Source organism: Pan paniscus, chromosome 8, assembly GCF_029289425.2.
Source record: "Pan paniscus chromosome 8, NHGRI_mPanPan1-v2.0_pri, whole genome shotgun sequence".
Classification (NCBI taxonomy): Eukaryota; Metazoa; Chordata; class Mammalia; order Primates; family Hominidae; genus Pan; species Pan paniscus.
In genome coordinates, this window is record NC_073257.2 from 70,915,282 (window position 1) to 70,931,349 (window position 16,068).

Genomic DNA, 16,068 nt, shown 5'->3' on the forward strand with positions numbered 1-16,068 from the left:
CTCTTTTAGGCTGAGTGTTTCCCTTGCCTGGTTTTACCCTATGGGGCACTACCCAGTGCATAGATGTGCAGAAATGAAAATAAAGGCCTCCCTAGTTTTCTCCCTGGATTACATAGTATTTTCAAATGTGACCTGCCAATATATATATATATATATATTTTTTTTTTTTTTTTGAGACGGAGTCTCGCTCTGTCGCCCAGGCTGGAGTGCAGTGGCGCGATCTCGGCTCACTGCAAGCTCCGCCTCCTGGGTTCACGCCATTCTCCTGCCTCAGCCTCCCGAGTAGCTGGGACTACAGGCGCCCGCTACCACGCCCGGCTAATTTTTTGTATTTTTAGTAGAGACAGGGTTTCACCGTGTTAGCCAGGATGGTCTCGATCTCCTGACCTCGTGATCCGCCCGCCTCGGCCTCCCAAAGTGCTGGGATTACAGGCGTGAGCCACCGCGCCCGGCCCAATATATATTTTTATGGATAGTTTTTAAAGTATGACCTTAGTCTCAACAAACTTTGTTGAGTATATTTCATTAGAAGAATGCAGATGCATGTAGGTGTCAGGATGTAATGACAAATACCATCAAACAATTAAAAAATAATTGCAGTCTGAGCTGCAATTATCCATCATGGTCTGGCATTGTTATTCCTGCTGTTTAGTTTCGTATTTGCTGCCCCTTCTCCCCATGACTTACTACTAAATGATAACACTGGAAGATTTCTCAGTTTCCTTTCTTACTTCAGTCCAGTTTGCCTTCTTTTAATTGCATTTCGTTAGAGTTACTCATCACATGGAATAAAAATTATTTTAGTTATTTAGTGAGTGTTGTTAGCTGGACTTGAATTGACTGGAATTCCTGTAGAAACTCCTATCTTGTTACCTTTTTTTTTTTTTTTTTTGGAGACAGGGTCTCACTCTGTCACCCAGGCTGGAGTGCAGTGGCACAATCATGGCTCACTGCAGCCTTACCCTCCCAGGCTCAAGCCATCCTCCCACCACAGACTCAAGTAGCTGGGACTATAGGCGCACACCACCATGCTTGGGTAATGTTTGCATTTTTTGTAGAGATGGAGTTTCACTATATGTTGCTCAGGCTGGTCTTGAACTCCTGAGTTCAAGCAATTCTCCTGCCTTGATCTTCCAAAGTGTTGGGATTACAGGTGTGAGCCACCGCACCCAGCCTTGTTACCTTTTTAATTGTTATCATGGGCGGCAAGGAATTGGGAACTTATATGCTAAATAATCATAAGAAGACATGGTGAATTTGCAAGTGCAGTTCTGTATCTTTGTATAAACCTGTATTTCTCAAGTGGTGTAGAATATATTCTTAATTAATCTTCAGTAATTTTTGTGGTATGTTGGAATGTTTTGTACTCATTATGCAGAAGAAGAAACTGCCGTTCATGGATTATCTAGCTATTTGCAGCATTTAAAAATTTCTGTCCTACTACTTGAATAAATTGGAACTTGAACATAGACTAAATCTTCTTTCCCTATTGTCAGGCATTTTTACTTAAAGAATAAAATTAGCTTTATTACTAGCCTAATAAAAATGCAACTTAATCAGTCTCCAAAGAAAATCCCCAAGGAAACATGAACATTTAAACAATGCCAGATAACTTTTTATGTCTTATTCTCTTGCAGTATCCATGCTGTTGTTTTCCTCTCCCCTATGCCATTATCCTGAGAAACTGAGAACTGATTAGTTTTTGTTCAGAATGTGGTGACAACATTAGACATTTCAGAAAATGTGGAGCTGAATAGATTTTATTCATTGGTTTCTTGTCATTGACACTTAACCCATTCAAAATGGCCAACTATATTGCACATTTTGATTATATATTTTGCTTTGGAATTAAGAATATTTCAGCAGTACATTCGAGGGTGTTTGGCATAATTTCCACATGGTTAAAATTAACCTTTGGAACTATGCCTAAGAATTGATCCCTTCAGGCCTGGATCTATAGACATCATTTATTTTGTATTATTTATGAAGTGTTATGGATATATATAGTACTATATGATGCGCAGAATGCACTTAAAGAGAACATGGAAGGGAGAGAATCAGAAGTTTGCCTCAGAGGAATTTACTGTTGAGAATTTACTTGAGTTGCTCTTATCATTTAAGCGCACAGCTGCTGAATCAGTTCTTGGCTAACATCCCTGGTATGTGTATACCTATATTATTTTTTAAATGATTCACTTCAGAGATGCAATTTTTGGACCATAATTTGTATTTAATAAAAGTGAAATGAAAATGGCAGGAAGAATGTTAGAAGGTAATTATTTGCTCTTTCATCTGATGTGGCTGTTCCTTCTCACCCCTGAGTGTTGTAGAGGAAGGAATTGTTGGTCTTTAGAGCTTTTTCATTCCAGACTATTATTATTCAAGAGACCCAAGAATATAAATGTATTTAGGGACTCATGCCGTGTTTTGGATGATTATTACATTCTAAATCCCATGGTGATGTGAAACTCTGGAATATACACATAATCCCCAGGCTGAGCTAGAGAGACAGTACAGCCATAGGTTTGTGTTGCATTTCACTTTGGAGTTTCTAAAATGCATGTTGGCTAAATATTTGAGCCTAGACAGACATTTTTCATGGTCACTGTTACCACAGTTTGCCCCCTTCTTTACCTTACTGGAATTTAGTCCTGTGTTTCCTAAATTAGCTTCCATAGCTCTGTCTAAACTTTACTTTTTAAGCCATTAATCCTTTATCGAGAGCAGCTGTGTGAGTGGCCGTATGGCTCACTTGCTTGAAGAGCTGGAAGGAAGCTGCCTGGCAAGAAGGCAAGCAGCCAACAGCCTGAATTTGCCATCAGTTAGAGAGTTCAGATTCTTCTCCTCTAAAGATGTTGGCTTAGTAGTTCTGAGGCTGGTACTGGGAGCTGCTATATTTAACAAGTTTCACTACTTGTTCTTATGGTCAGACTGAGTTTGGGAAACACAAATCTCACCATCTGATATGGAAATATCACTAAGAAGACCATGTGTTCTGAAGGCAATGGGTGACCACTACTGAGAAACAGCAGAGTCCTTCTACAGTCGCTTCTGGATAATGCCCATCTTGGCATCTATAGAACTACATTTTTATGGATGCATTAATTTCATTTTTCTATCATCTTTGTAGTCAGTTAACGTGGATTAGTTTAGAGTGATGACAACCTCATTGTTCTGTGCCTGTGCTAAATGTTGGATAAAAGACCATCTAATTTTTGTCCATTCCCTTTCCTCCTCCCTTTCTTATCATCTCACTTTTCTTTCTTACCTTTCACTCCACTTTCATTCTTCTGTGACCGTATTCTAGATGGAATATAGTGGGGGCAAAAGTAATAGAAATATTTTCATGTGCACAGGGCATTTTAGGGAAGTGCATGTTTTGTGATATAAACTAAGGAACTATAGAATTATTTAAACTTTTTGAAATTTTAGATTCAGGGGTACATGTGCATATTTTTTACATGGGTTTATTGCATACTGGTGGAGATTGGGCTTTTAGTGTTACTGTTACACAGATAGTGAACATGGTACCCAATTAGTAATTTTTCAAGGCCTTGCCCTAGAATTTTTTAAAACATCTCTAGAGTATTTGAAATTACTGGAAGGTTGAGTCATCATTAGAGCTGGAGAGAACTGAGAATTTAAGGTTCAGTATAATGGACATTTAAATGGGTGACTGTAGAATTGTCTTAAAGAGGGTCACGATTAAGAACAACAAAGCAATATTTGATATTTCTTCTGTATCACATAAATTTGAGTGGATAAAAATCTAACTCCTTCTAACTCTTAGACTGAGAATACTAGAACAGTCTCCTTTACATTGAAAAATTTGAGGTTTGTGCCTGTGAAACCAGTATTTAGGGATTAAGGTGTTTAATACCATACACCCTTACCAACAGAATAACTTCAAGGACTCATTAAAATTTTGAACATGCTATTCTGAATCATAGCCTTAATATTTTAAAATAAATGCAGCTTCATTAAAGTACAAATTGCATTCTTAACAAATTTGATTGTTTTGCCAAATAGAAGTCCTGCCAGACCTGCTTTAAGAAATACATAAAAATGATTTGCAATGAGCATTTATCACACTGGTATATTGTGCTGTGAGCTTCATGATGCTAGATAAGTTTGTTTTCTTAAACAAGGTAAACATTTTTCTCACAGTCTTCTTTTGCTCTTAATCTGCTCATCAGTCTCTTCTTAGACTGGCGAAGGTGAACGGTAAATGATATGGTTTGGCTGTGTCCCCACCCAAATCTCATCTTGAATTGTAATCCCCTTTATCCCCACATGTGAAAGGAGAGATCTGGTGGGAGGTGATTGGATCATGGGGGTGGTTCCCTTCCACGCTGTTCTCATGATAGTGAATGAGTTCTCACAAGATCTGATGAGTTTAAAACTGTTTGACAGTTCTTCCTTCCCACACCCTCTCTCCCCTGCTGCCATGTAAGATGTGCCTGCTTTCCCTTCTGCCATGATTGTAAGTTTCCTGAGGCCTCCCCAGGCATGCAGAACTGTGGGTCAATTAAAGCTCTTTCCTTTATAAATTACCCAATCTCAGGTATTTCTTTATTGCACTATGAAAACAGACTAATACAGTGAGCAAAATAATGTTTAAAGTTTTTAAGCCAAATTTCAAATAACTGAGGTCAGCATGAATGAAGCTTTATTGCAGAGTTAAACCAAGTGATAGGAACTAATCCCTGCAAGTGGTCCTTGCATGATGACTTAGGAAACCCCAGGACTAGCAGGAATGAGAGGCATTGACTGGGTTACTTGATGTTTCCTGGTTTGGAGGCAATTTGGCACCGAGTTTAGCCATTCTCTTCCTCCCAGAATCAACAAAAGAATCTTCGTAATTCCATGAGGTTTTATTGTTTTTGGTTACATTTTATCAGAACAAGTAGGTATCTAATAGAAAACGTTAGCATGAGAAAAATAGTAGACAGTTCATTTTGTCTTTTCCAGAAGAAAATGTTTTGTTGAGTATGCTTACACTTTTATTGAGTGTTCATAGTGAACTAGTTAGTTGAGGGCTTTAACATAGTTGCACTTAAAGGGCTGAGGGCACGGAAGAGGCATGGCAGGGCATGGCATGCTGGACCAAAGTGTTGCTAATGGTGGGTTGCAACCTATTCGTGTGTCAGGTGTTAGGTTAGTGCGTCGCAGCCAATAGTAAAATAACCCAACTAGGTTAAAAAAAAACAGAGTGTAAGGGCATTGTTTGTTATTAAATTTTTATTTTATATTTTTTGAGACAGAGTCTCACTCTGTCACCCAAGCTGGAGTGAAGCAGTGCAATTTCACCTCACTGCGACCTCCGCCTCCCGGGTTCAAGCGATTCTCCTGCCTCAGCCTCCTGAGTAGCTGGGACTACAGGCACACACCACCACGCCCAGCTTATTATTATTATTATTATTATTTGAGATAGAGTTTTGCTCTTATTGCCCAGGCTGGAGTGCAATGGCGCAATCTCGGCTCACCGCAACCTCCACCTCCTGGGTTAAGCGATTGTCCTGGCTCAGCCTCCCAAGTAGCTGGGATTAGAAGGCACCCACCACCACGCCCAGCTAATTTTATATTTTTAGTAGAGACAGTGTTTCTCCATGTTGGTCAGGCTGGTCTCGAGCTCCCGACCTCAGGTATTTCACCCACTTCGGCCTCCCAAAGTGCTGGGATTACAGGTGTGAGCCACCGCGCCTAGCCAGCTAATTTTTTTTTTTTTTTTTTTTTTTGTATTTTTAGTAGAGACAGGGTTTTACCATGTTGGCCAGGCTGGTCTTGAACTCCTGACCTCAAGTGATCTGCCTTCCATGGCCTCCCAAAGTGCTGGGATTACCGGTGTGAGCCACCGCGCCTAGCCAGCCAATTTTTTTTTTTTTGTATTTTTAGTAGAGACAGGGTTTTACCATGTTGGCCAGGCTGGTCTTGAACTCCTGACCTCAAGTGATCTGCCTGCCATGGCCTCCCAAAGTGCTGGGATTACAGGTGTGAGCTACCATGCCTGGCCAATATTTAATTGATAGAATACTTTACATATTTATAGAGTACAGTATGATATTTCAATACATGTATACCAGATGTAATGCTCCAAGTGAAGCGGCATCATTGTCTGGGGTAAATTCCTGAGGTTCGTTGTCTCATGCCAAGGAAATCAAGGACACGGACACACATGGAGTGAGGTTAAGAGCAGAGGTTTAATAGGCAAAAGAAAGAGAAAGGAGAACAGCTCCCTCTCCTGCAAGAGAGAGGGGTGCCTAAGTGGGACTTCCAGCCTGCAGTAGAGTGCACAGGGTTTTATAGACAGGCTCGAAGAAATGGTGTCTGATGTACATAGGGCCTGAAGATTGGTTGGACCAGGTGTGATGTTTACATAGCACGTGAAGAAGCTGGCCACTCCACCCTAATCTTTTACTATGCAAATGGGGTCTCTACTTGGCCTGTGCCATGTTGCCTGCTCCTTACTGTGCACGTGGCTGACAAGGAAAGGGGAAGATGGAGCTGCCATGTTGGACCTACCGTAGTAGCCCCCAGGTGGTCTTTTCCTAGTGGCACAGCTGCTGGCATTCACCCATGCAAGCTTTCAGCTTGCTTGTCTATGTTTGCAGCTCGATTTTACTGGCTGCTCTTTGTTAGACAAGAAAATGATTTGGGGGCTACTTTTCATTAAAAGGAAAACCTTACTGAGGACTTCCTTACCCTTACTATCTGCCTAAATAGTATTCTCTTAACTCCTATATCACAAGCAGGGTAATTAGCATATCCATCACCTCCAGCATTTATTATTCTTTGTGTTGGGAATATTAAAAATCCTCTCTTGTAGCTATTTGAAAGTATATAATAAATTATATTTAACTGTAGTCACCCTACAGTGCTACGGAACACTAGGATTTATTCTTCCAATCTAGATCTTACCTTTGTAACTGTTAACCAACCTTTCTCTATACCACCGTCCCACACCACATCTTTCCCAGCCTCTAGTACTCATTGTTCTGTTCTCTACTTCTGTGAGATCAACTTTTTTCTCTTCCACATATGAGTGAGAACATGCAGTATTTATCTTTCTGAACCTGGCTTATTTCAGTAAGGGTATTGTTTAGTAAAACTTTCATATGCATCTGTTTATGTGCAAACATACACCTGTGCACAAATATATTAGTAGGTCATGATATAAAATGGATGACAAAGGTTGTAGAACACTGTGCTAGGTGGTCAGCTCTCCAAAGGGTAAGGAGCACGTGGATTTTGTGAATCACTGCATCCCTAACACTGTAACCAGTTCATAGTTGGCACTCAGTAAGTGTTCGTAGATTGAGCCCTCAACTCAATCATGGAAACAGTGGAACCACTAATACAGATGGGAATGTATATCCCTAAGGTGTGTCATGTAGGAAAAAGATTTAGAATTATTGCCTTCCCAGATGAGTGATAATCACTGTTATGAAAATTATCCACTACTGATATCTTCCCTATAGACCCCTTAAGTAAAAAAATGTGGGACATGATTGTGACTAAACCTTCTTTAGTGGTTCTGAATAGTCCTAATGATGACTGCCTGCACTAATGAGGGAAGTGGAAGGAAACTTAGGGACAATGACCTGATCATTGTCATTCACAGGACACCTGAATGAGTGAAACTCCGGTGCCATTCTCAGTAAGCTTTTAAATGAGACTTAACAAGACACAGCCTCCTGGTAGACCTCCAGACTATAGTTGTTTTGGTTGTGGTTATTTTAATTAGTATTTATTTACATAATTAGCGATTATGTAAGTGGGTCCTACCATTTGTTGAAACCTCCTGGGGTCAGGCACTGTGCTAAATATTTTATGTACATAATCTTTTCAAGTTATCAGAGCAACTCTATGAGTGAGGTGGTAGTATTTTCATTTTCAGATGAAGAAACTAAAGCCAGTAAAGGTAGGTTAGCTTGCCTATGGTTTTCCAGTTGGTAAGTAGCAGACCTCAAACCCAAATTCAGGTCTGTTTGTTTCCAGAACTCCGAATCACTGTACTCAAATGCCCTTTCACACCCATACCTTCCATGGTGCTTTTCCCTATTCCAGTAAGTTCCATAATGTATAATAATATCTCTTCAGCAACCATTGCCAAGATTAGCTGATGATGCTCAGTCCAGTTTCATCATGTCTCAGTCCTTGGAGATTACAGAGATTACAGAGATTTGAAGGTAGGCTAAGGTTAGCATTTCTTGTAGACAACACCTCTTTTTTCAGGGGAAATTAGATTTTACCGTTTAAAAAGACGAAACCACTCAAAGGTGTGTACATTTTTGAAAAGTGCTTGCCTCTGAATTTTACCTTGATATTTCATGCCATGTGTTATTTCCTTAGGCAGAGACTTTTTGATATGTCATTAAACAACTTTGAAAAAATGAATTTGGAAGGAAAATAAACCCAGAATATGTTATAAATTGCTTGTTGTGTTGGTTTTCTTTTACATGTATATGTGTGTGTGGTTTTTTTCTGTATGTGTGGTTGAAATCTTCGAAAGTACTGTTTGTCACATACCTGAGGACCTGTGTATTTCTTCTGGGTAGAAAAATATGTGGTTTTGTTGTTGTTGTTCTTGTTTTTGAGATAGAGACTTGCTCCTTTGCCCAGGCTGAAGTGCAGTGGCATGATCATAGCTCGGTGCAGCCTTGGCCTCCATGGCTCAAGTGATCATCTCACCTCAGCCTCCCAAGTAGCTGGGACTACAGGTGCAAGCCACCATACCTGGCTAATGTTTAAATTTTTGTGGAGTTGGGGTCTCGCTGCATTACCCAGGCTGGTCTCAAACTCCTGGGCTCAAGCTATCCTCCCACCTCAGCCTCCCAAAGTATTAGGATTACAGGCATGAGCCTCTGTGCCTACAGAATATTTTGTACTTAAAACTTTTGTATATATTATTAAGATCATCACTTGGTGAATGCTAATCGAGGGCCAAGAGTAGAAATTCACCCAAAGAGTTGAATAAGTTGTATGCAATGTACCAATAGTCACTGTGGCTAGAGAGAGCATGGTCTAAATAGGACCACTCAGAGGAGAACAGAGACCTGGGCCATTCCAGTTCTTGAAGATCCCAGTATACTTCAACAATAAAAATTTTATAAAAAGACTACTTTTAAATATTCAGTTTTTCAGTGCATCTCTTTCTACATGAATAACTGTATTTGTAGATAGTGCCAAACATGCACATTTGAGATCCTTTTCGAATATGTATTTTCTCACACTCACAGACACACAGCGCACACATCATTTTACAGGTGAGACAGCTCATGTTCGGTGACCTATTAGCAAGACTGAGGACCTGAGCTTGGGTTCATTTCTTGATCTCCAGCTAGTTCCGCCTTCTTCTCTTCTGAAGGTCCCAGGTATTGGCTTGTTTGCTTACCTTATAACTGCTGCAAACTAGCTGTTCTTTCCAATCTTTTTTCTCTCTCTCCTCTACCAGGGTCAGAGAGGAAAATGGTCTCAGCTTTTCAGTTATCTTCTCAAGCCTAAATAAGCAAATATATCTGGTAGTTTTTTGGTTTTTTTTGTTTTTTTTTGAAAAGATATTTTCCCTTAACTTAGAAAGGAAACAAATTTTCAGTGGAATAGAGAGGTGAGAAAGTAAGTAAAAAAGTGAAAACATCAACAGAAAGACAAGCCAGAGACAGGGAGAAAATATTTGCAAAAGACACATCTGATGAAGAACTCTTACTCAAAATATACAAAGAACTTTCTAAAACCTAACAATAAGAAAACAACCTGATTTTAAAAGTGGGTCGAAGATCTTAACAGACACCTCACCAAAGAAGATATACAGATGGCAAATAAGCATGTGAAAAGATCCTCAACGTCATGTACCATTAGAGTTGCAAATTAGAACCGTTAAGATATCACTACCTACCTGTTAGAATGGTTGAAATCCCAAACACTGACAACACCAAATGCTGGTGAGAATGTGGAGCCCTAGGAACTCTCATTCATTCTTGGTGGGAATGCAAAATGGTACAGCTACTTTGGAAGATGGTTTTGCAGTTTCTTGTAGAATTAAGCATGCTGTTACCATATGATGCAGCTGTCTCACTCCTTGGCATTTATCCAGGGGAGTTGAAAACTTATGTCTGCACAAAAACCTGCACATGGAACAGATGCTTATAGCAGCTTTATTCGTAATTATCAAAACTCGGAAACAACCAAGATGTCCTTCAGTAGGTGAGTGGATAAATGTGGTACGTTGACACAATGAAATATTATTCAGTGCTAAAAAGATATAAGCTATCAAACTATGAAAGGGCATGGAGGATTCAATCTTAAATGCATTATACTAAGTGAAAGAAGCCAGTCTGGAAAGGCTACATACTTTATGATTTCAACTCTATGTCATTGTAGAAAAAGCAAAACTTTGGAGACAGTAAAAAGATCAGTGGTTATCAGGGACTTCGTGGAAGGGAAAAATAGGCAGAGCACAGAGCATTCTTAGGGCAGTGAAATTATTCTGTATGATTTACAATGGTGAATATATGTCATTGTACATTTGTCAAGGCCCATAGAACAGGTTTTGAAGTTGATGTGATGTTGACAGTGCCCAGGGAGGCTGTGCCTGCGTATAGAAAGCGGCATATGGGAATTCTCTGTACTTTCCACTTGATTTTGCTCTGAGCCGGAAACTGCCCTGAAAAATAAAGTCTATATTTAAAAAAATAGTCGTAGATACTAGACACAGCATTTTTATCAGCATTTAAAAATATACTATATGCAAAGATAATATTATATGATCAAGAATAACTCCTTAATGTATAAATTTAAAAGCACCATGAAATCTCTTAAGAAACAATCAGAAGTTTTATAAAATTTTAAAAAAGGAAAGTGAGGAAAATGCCTAAATTAAACAGTAAAACACACCCAGTTATTCAACACCAGGTGACGACTGGACTGGGTCTGGATTTTTCTTAGCTTGCCTGACTCTGTGACTGCTGCTCTCTGCTTTCTTGGGCTCCTTCTCCCTCAATCTTCCTGTTTCCAGAACAGATGCTTTTTATGTCCTCTTGCCTGTGGTGACATCCCAGGATCCCTTCCATCTGCAGTTTTTTCTTACCTGTTAAACTTTATGAGGAGGAAAGGAGAAAATATTGATTATTTACTTGTTTTGTAATAGGCATTATAATAGATGCCTGTTGTAATCTCTTTTAATCCTTACAATAACCCACATGAAGGAGTGTTATTCTCCCGATTATATGTATTAATAACTAATGTGAAAGATGATATAATTTGCTGAAGGCCAGTGAATTGTAAGTGATGTAGTTTGGATATAAACCTTGGTTTCAAAATTCAAGACACGGTAATCTGTCCATTCTGTAAGAAGCAAGCACATAAGTGCTAATGATGAGTGTTTGGTCACACACAAAAAATAAAGATTTACTAACACATTTATTTAAGAAAACTCAGACTTAAGCTACATTTGGTTCTTAAGTGTCTTCTTCAAAAAGAAAGGCAATCTTGGGTAATTCCTTACCTGACTTTTAGAAGTGTGCTGGACCTCTGTCTTTTAAAAATGTTCAGCCTACATTTATTTTTATTATTCTTGTTCTTCATGGTATCTTTCTTTCCTTTTCTCCTTTTTTGAGATTCATTAAGGATTTTACTGTGATTTATAAACTTTCTTCTGGAATGGTGGTTCTCCACCTGAGGTGATTTTGTTCCACAGGGATCATTTGGCAATATCTGGAGACATTTTTCATTGTTACAGCTGGGAGAGGGTGCTACTGGCATCTAGAGGGTAGAGCCGAGGGCTGCTGCTAAACATCCTACCCTGCAGAAGACAGCCGCCTCAACACAAAATTATCTAGCACAAAATGCCAGTAGCTCACAGTTGAGAAATGCTGAACTAGAGGTGTGGGCTTATTATCTGGATAGCATAGCACTGGATTCCCATTAGAATCCATAGTGTCTTCATAGCACTGGATTCCCGTTAGAACATTTCATGCAGCCTGGTGCTTCAATTACCTGGCTTCCTTTTTTGTAGCATTGGCATTAGAATATAGTTTAGTCTGACTACAGAAGGAAGAAAATACCTATGTAACAAAATAGGTGAACTGACAGAATTTTGGTAAAAGAGATAAAACATAGTAGGGTGATAGGTCTACACATTTTAAAAGCCAGTTTGCAATCAGTGTTGAATTTTATAGTTTAATTGTGCAACTTCAACTGTTTGTTTATTCTCCATGAGTGTTTCACGTTATGCCTTTGTGCCTGCTTCAGTGCTGGGGGACAGACCTTCTACCCTCCTGGTTCATGTTGCCTCTGTCTTCCATTCCTCTTTGCTGGAATGTGTAGTTGTGGTAACTATGACAATTCCTAAGGTTTCTGACAGTTTTTGAACACCACAATGGTGCTGTAAATTCCTGTCTTGGCCAGGAGATGGACACCACATTTTGATGGTTTCTCAAACCATGTGTGACCTTTTCCTGGTTTCCTCTGTTCTGTCAGTCATGGCATGGCTGGAGAAAATTCAGGGACATCTATCAGGCCTCTCAGGAGCAATTAAATTATTTTCATGAAGGGATTTTGCAGTTGTAAACAATATTGAAGACACTGTGTGGCATTTCTCATTAGCTAAAAAAAAAAAAAAGATAGTGGCAACAATACAGGATTATCTGACTCGATAATTAGCCAGGCATGGTGGCACACGCCTGTAATCCCAGCTACTCAGGAGGCTGCGGCAGGAAAATTGCTTGAACCCAGGAGGTGGAGGTTGCAGTGAGCCAGGATCTAACCACTGCACTGCAGCCTGGGCAACAGAGCAAGACTCTGTCTCAAAAAAAAAAAAAAAGATTAAAAATAATAATTAGGAGGGAGAATAAACGACATCTTGGTTTTTTAAAAGTCCTTTTTATGCCATTAAAGTGGGGCTTGTGGTTTATTATTACATTTTTATGCAACCTTGGTACTGACATTTTTATCAAAATATATTGGAGAGATTTCAGGAATGAGGAGTTACATTCCCTTTATATCTTGTTGCCAGAAATTACTCTTAAGCAAAATAAATTCTGCCTGAAAAAAAATAAAATGAGAACACAGCATATGCGTGTTTTTGGCTCTGTGATCTATGCAAATAGTTATGTATTAACTCATTTATTAAAATGGGCTTATTCTACACACACATTTCTACCATTGGATTTTTCTTCTTAAAAAATAAGCAGAGCAGAGTGGGGAGGCGGCAAGAGGACCTGCAGCAGGCCCTCTTCGGCCATCTCTCTGGCCTGGTTTCCCTCGGCGTGCCACTGTGTGCTCAGTCCAGCACCATGGGGAAGCGGGACAATCGGGTGGCCTATATGCACCCAATAGCAATGGCGAGATCAAGGGGTCCAATCCAGTCTTCAGGACCAACAATACAGGATTATCTGAATCGACCAAGGCCTACCTGGGAAGAAGTAAAAGAGCAACTAGAAAAGAAAAAGAAAGGTTCCAAGGCTTTGGCTGAATTTGAAGAAAAAATGAATGAGAACTGGAAGAAAGAACTGGAAAAACACAGGGAGAAATTGTTAACTGGAAGTGAGAGCTCATCCAAAAAAAGACAGAGAAAGAAAAAAGAAAAGAAGAAATCTGATAGGTATTCATCTTCTTCATCAAGCTCTGATTCTTCCAGCAGTTCTTCTGATTCTGAAGATGAGGATAAGAAACAAGGAAAATGAAGAAAGAAAAAGAAGAACCGTTCACATAAATCTTCTGAAAGCTCCATGTCAGAAACTGAATCAGACAGTAAAGATAGTTTAAAAAAGAAAAAGAAGTCAAAAGATGGAACTGAGAAAGAAAAGGATATTAAAGGACTCAGCAAAAAGAGAAAGATGTATTCTGAAGATAAACCTTTATCATCTGAGTCCTTGTAAGAATCAGAGTATATTGAGGAGGTGCGAGCAAAAAAGAAGAAAAGCAGTGAAGAACGAGAAAAAGCAACAGAAAAAACAAAAAAGAATAAGAAGCCTAAGAAACACAGTAAGAAGAAAAGGCTGTTAGTTCAAGTCCTGACTCACCATAACATTAAGAAAAATCAGGATTCCCTTATAAAGAAAGTGCCATGTCTGAGGAAATTTCAACAGGGAAAACTACAACATATTTACTAAAATGCATGAATTTTCTTGTTTTTAGAATTATTCCTGGACTATTCAGTAGCCACTCAGATGCTACTGTGTGAAAGGGCCATAAATGTTGCCTGCTGCCTGAACATCTATTTTTTTCTCTTCCAGTGCTTGATAACTCTGGGAGATAATACACTGCAGTCATACTAGTGGTTAAGATATTTGGGAATAAAATTAATACTTTTGACTAGAAATGTCTAAGGATAAACCAACAGAAATTGAATCTGGATACATCTTTAAGATGTAATCAGAAATGACCAGATGACTCTAGTTAAAATTTTTGAAGGAGGGATTACATTAATATTTCAAAACCCTTACTCTGTAAGATAAGTGTAGTTTAATTTTTTCCCCTCGTATACTTTTATTTACCTGGGGAAGGAGCTTTTAGGGTTGGGGGGGTGGTTTGCTATCTCTTTAGCTAGCAGAATAGTGTGCCTTTGATCCTCACACATCCTGTATTATGGACACAGTAGCCATACTTCACGGGGAGGTCAGAACTGGCTACCAGCAGTCTTGCCCTTTACTGAGCTTAGTGTCATCCTTGGATGCTGTCATATGCTGCTTTGAGTGAACCAGAGAAACAGCCATTTGCAGCATGAGAAAGTCCCCAAAGCTCTGGGATTTACCTCCACTTCAGTAATAATGAATATTTTTTAGCATTAGAATGTGTTATGTCATTTGAATTAATTTTTACCACACTTTGGCTTGGGAGCGGAATTATTTTAAATAGACGCTGGTACTTTTTGAACTTGATAGCTAAAGATTCTAAAATGCATGTTTTATACTAAGTTTTAACCAGTCAGGAAAATTTTATGTAACCAGTGATAGTTTATTTTTTTGTATGAATTTTGTTTAGGCTACAATGTTTAGCTTTTGTTAACTCCTCACTCTTGCTGTCTTAAGTTCATTACTATGTTTAATGGCCTACTTGCCAAGATATTTAGCATGTAAAAAGCAGGGTTTTGATTAAAAAAAGAAAAAAAACGGCTTCATATTGAAGCTGAGACTTACAATAACAAGTTGAGTGGCAAGCCTGGTATGCTGTGTCTTATTGCCAGAATCTTAGTAAATGTAATGTTTTAAAAGTTTATTGTCTTTGTATATTAATAACAAATTATGACAAGTTAAGTTTAAATAAGAGTTAAAAAAATAACCAGAGAACTTCTTCTATATAAGCACGTAAACAGTAATACCATTATTTTTGTAGGTGCATGAAATACCATTGCATGTATATGTAGGATATGGCTATAATATACATTTCAACAGATTTGATGACATTGGGTTGTTTTCTCTTTTGTCTACGATGAATTTCAAATTTAGTTGCCTACTTTTACACATTTTTTATGTTGCGTAAATTCTTAAAAGTAGAATTTTTAGGTCACAGGATATGAGTAACTTTAATATTTTTTAGGATTGTCACCTTGTCCTTCCAAATGACTCTTGAACTCCTACTAGGCAGGGGCTGGATTCTGGAAAGAGAAACAATTGTTCTTGCTCCTCTTTGCCAATACTGTGCTTTCCTGTCCTAGGCCAATCTAAGTAGTGAAAAAAAAAACAACAACAAAAAAACAAAAAAAACCTCATGTTGTCATATGCACTTTCTTAATAGAAAAGTTGAGCATTGTTTAATCTGTTTGTGGAACACTTATTTATATCACTCTGTGAATTGTTTGCCCTTCCCTTTTGTTGGTTTATTCATATTCTTTCCCTATGTTAGTGAGTTGTTGTCTTAGTTCATTTTGGCTACTATACCAAAATACCTTAGCCTGAGTAATTTGTAAACAATAGAAATTTATTGCTTCCAGTTCTGGAGACTGGGAAGTGCAAGATCAAGGTGCTGGCAGATTTGGTGTCAGGGCCTGTTCCTCATAGGTGGCACCTTCTATGTCTTCACATGGTAGAAGGGGCAAAAAACCTCCCTCACATCACTTTTATAAGGGCA

General features: G+C 38.8%; 1 protein-coding gene and 1 pseudogene across 5 annotated transcripts in view; both read left to right on the plus strand.

Annotated features, from left to right (window-relative positions):
- BICC1 (BicC family RNA binding protein 1) overlaps positions 1-16,068 on the plus strand; it is a 325,432-nt gene that overhangs the window by 196,488 nt on the left and 112,876 nt on the right. The gene's annotated exons all lie outside the window — the stretch shown is intronic.
- Positions 1-16,068, plus strand: part of LOC134731101 (protein FAM133B-like) — a 34,543-nt pseudogene continuing 18,475 nt past the window's right edge.